Here is a 4,000-nt window from a genome sequence, read left to right as displayed (position 1 = left end):
CCATAATGACCTTACCACACCCAAACCCCCTACCTGGGACATCGTGGAGGGATTAAGTTTTCACTTAATACTGTACAATATAATCAAATCCCAAGACAAGGATTCTGGAGGGACATTCAAACTATAGAACCACCTATAAAGGAGGATTCTAGGTGGATTACAAGTGTAAATGTGCAATGTCAGTATGCAAATTAACAGCAGAACAATATCACTGTGATGTAGGAGCAGTGGAGGAACTTAAGATTAAAAAAATGATAACTTGACTTCATAAAAATGACAGAGTTAATAAGATGATGGTATGAGAGAAGATATTTGCTAAGTCTAATATCAATAAATCAGTCATACCTAGCATATACAGGGAACTGCAAACAAACATCCTAGATAACAAAGAGGCAAAGTATACAAACTGCCGATTTACTGAATACATCTGTAATTGGGGTAATAAGTACATTAGAGATTCAAAAAATCAGAGAAATGCTAATTTATTTGAACAATAATATGATTTTAATTATTATAGCAATTTTAGAAATGTGGATGATGCCAAATGTGGGGTTTCAGACCTCATCCTGCACTCTAGGACCCCCTGGAACCTTGTATGGTCTATATTCATTATTCATGTGCTCCATATTTGTGAACTCACCTTTTTGCTAAGATTTCTTTGTCAGCTCCCAATCAATACTAGGGAGGCTTTTGTGGTCGCTCGTGGACATCCTAAGAGCAATGAAAAATTTAAGTCACCTGCACGCATGTTTCTAGCTGTGGTTACACAAGGCCACTCTCTGCTTTCTTTGATCTCTCCTACTATAATCTGTGTCTTTCTCATGGGGTATTTATTATTATATATATATGTATATACAGTTTTTGTATTTTTGTGCTTTTTTCGGTGACTTAGATGTTTAGAATGATGTTCAATGCTAAAGTGCTGTCTAGTGTTCCTAAATCCCGGAGATTGTGATGCGCCTTACAGGAGAATACCTGTGTTAGATAGACTTCGTTCAGGCATGATATATAGTACTTTGGTTGAGAGTTCAATGTTAAGGTATCCTTTATATGTGAAATAAGATATCTTAAACAGAAGCACACATATAACAAGATTGTGTACTGATGGGCTGATGAAACATGACCAGAGGCTACCTAACCTTGCATTTCCTCCTAAGAGCAATAGTTCAGTATTTTCTAATTCAATGTCAATGTTTGTACAATTTTATAGAGCGTGACTACTATAAATACTGAGAACTGACTGTACAGCAATACCTCTAGCCCTTTACAGCAGCCAGTTGTTCAGATGTCAGACTTTCTCTACCATTCTCTTAGCAACAAATGCTAACCTGTTTATTCAGTGGGACACATTTGCAAGCAACTGCCTTTTAGTCTCACTCCTGTGTTCTGCTCCAGTTCTTCTTCCTACCTTTTGATAGCACCATGAGTACATCTCATGTTTTTCAGTAATTACCAAACTTATATTTAGAGATTTTGTAGTCCATTCTGTCAAAACCTCAATTTTATTTTAATTAAAAAATTGTTGTTCTTTCCAGCTCGGGCTCTAGTATCTGTACTGAGGAAGAGGGTGGTGGAGGCATGATCGGTTGTTCTTCCTCTCTTTTCACATCTTGCTCTGCTAATTTTTTTTTTTTCATGCACACTTCATTACTGCAGTTGTGATTGGGGCAGTGGGGAGGAATAGAGAGAAAAGAACAAAGTCATAGAATGATCAGATGGGTCCTGAAGTAATGTGGTTGCCAGTGTCTGTTACAACAGGTATCCAAATGCTTTCTCTCCCCTGTGGTATAGATTTTGGTGGACTTGAGAAAGCCTGTACCTTTATGCCACCATTCTCTAGTGAGGTAACCGAATTTCTCATTGAGCTATGTGCACATCCTACCACCTGTGCTCCAGCAGTATTTGCCTACAAACTCTTTCTTGCAGAGGTTCTCTTTCTCTGAAAGACAACATTCCTTCTTTCAAGAAGGCTCAAACATCTATTTGGGCTTGTTGATCGACCAAATAACATTTCTGCTTGATCAAGAGCTGAATCTTTCCCCAGGATCCTTATACCGAGTAGCACCAGTCGATCTCCTGCAGTCAGAATTGTTTTTCTCCCAGTGTTAAGGGAATTTGTTGTCTGAAATGACAAGATTAAGTGTGTGCATACTTGTGTAACATATTTACATCCCTTTAGCCCCACTTCATCCTCTCGGCTGAATTTTATTTATATAGTATATATCTTCTTTTTTCTTTTTCCTTGAGACAGGGTCTTCTCTGTCGCAAGTCTGGCCTCAAACTCACAATCCTTTGCCTCAGCATCTCCAGTTTGGGACTACAGGCACCCACCCATGAGCCTGGCTTCTGCTCTTGATATAGTCTCCTCTTTTATGAAAGGCACTACTATCTAGTCTTAGGCCAAACCTCCCCCTTTACCAGCCCCCATCCCCTGCTTATCAAGTGTAAAAAGACATCTTTCTAAATTTCTTTGGAATTGTTCTCTTCTCCATTAGAGTTCTCTGCAAGTCCATGTCTTCGGAAATCTGGCATGTGAGATTTTAATTGCTCTGCTGCAGTTTTTTCCTTGTTTAGTCAATGGTGCCAGCTCCACATCTGTTTGCTTTTGTAGCTCTTGAGTCATGGTCATAGTCTTATTTAAAGTAGCACAGATGCTGCTCTTAGTCTCTTTCTGTTCAACAGCAACTGGCTTAAAGCATGCACACAAAGTTTGATACTGAGACTTTATCGCCAACAATTCCTTTAGGAGTGTAACTGGATTTTTCTTGCCTGCTGAAGTAGGGTGATTGGTCTTGATTTCGTATTCCAGCCTGTACTGAATGTAATCCAGATCGGAGTCAGCTTTCTGAAACATCAGTTCCAGTTTATTGACTTCCACCTCCATGTTGAATAGCTGACTTTCCTCAGCTGAGTCAGAATTCTTTAAGCAAGAGGCAAATGTTGGTTTCATATATGCCTGAAATTCCTACTGACAAGTGTCAAGTCCTACCAATAGTATTTCTACCACTATCCATCCATATTGGGCTTGTGATTCTTGGCAACTTAGAAAGCCTCCAGAAGACCATACAATGCCCACTTATTCACTTTTATAGATTTCTCATAGTTTGCTGCCAGTAATCTGTTTGGAGAATATGCCATCAGATGTGAAGGAGAGTACTGGGGACGATAGGGAGGAAGAATGTACAGTGCTCTCTGACCCCATGAACTCACTTTAAAGCACCTCTTCATTCAAGATTCTTTCAAAACTCCAGTTCTCTCTTATAGTCTATAAATCTTTTATGGTCTATTAAGAATAGTATTGCTTGGGACCAGCAGATGGTGTAATGGTTATGTCACTTGACTCCTACATAGTCAACCATGGTTCAAGCCCTGGACTCAATGGCTTAAACCTCATGCCAGGCACATGTGCGTGCGTGCCCAAGATCAAGAGAGGAGAATGGAGAAGAGATTGTGGTGTGACCAACCCCCTGAGAGGGAGGTGATTTCTCACTTTCTCTCTCTCTCTTTGGCACATGTACACACACAAAAAAATCTCTCTAAAAAATAAAAAAAAGAATAGTATTGCTGAAGTTTTTTTTTTTTTTTTCTTTCTTCTTTCTTTTATTATCCTCTTAGTGGCCACAGAATCAGTAGTAATGATTCTTTTCTCATTCTGACATTGGTAATTTTTTTCACTTTTATTTAGTTAAAAATATTTTTAAGTTTCTCTTGAGATTTTTGATCCATGGGTTATTTAGAATTGTGCTGTTTAATTTTAAAATATTTATGCTATTTTAGCTATTTTTCTGTTTAATTCTAGTTCAATTTTAGTTACAGTACTTTTTTTCCCCTCTATTTTTTCCTTTAAATTTTTTTTTTTACATTAATTCACTATACATCATTACAGCATACAAAATGAATTTTCCATTCAGAATACACTGTATATTGGCTCAATCAAGCACATCAACATGCGTGTTGTCAACAAATAATTTTCCATTTCTTATGTCTTGTGTTTATATAT

The 4,000-nt window shown here is 37.8% G+C and overlaps 1 pseudogene; it reads right to left on the bottom strand.

Moving 5' to 3' along the window:
- Positions 1-2,460: 2,460 nt before the first annotated feature.
- Positions 2,461-2,884, bottom strand: LOC102473322 (spindle and kinetochore-associated protein 2-like; annotated as a pseudogene).
- Positions 2,885-4,000: the final 1,116 nt, after the last annotated feature.

Source organism: Tupaia chinensis, unplaced genomic scaffold (genome assembly GCF_000334495.1).
Source record: "Tupaia chinensis unplaced genomic scaffold, TupChi_1.0 Scaffold000046_3, whole genome shotgun sequence".
Classification (NCBI taxonomy): Eukaryota; Metazoa; Chordata; class Mammalia; order Scandentia; family Tupaiidae; genus Tupaia; species Tupaia belangeri.
The sequence above is the reverse complement of the archived record's forward strand: the minus strand, read 5'-3'. Positions and strand labels throughout refer to the sequence as shown.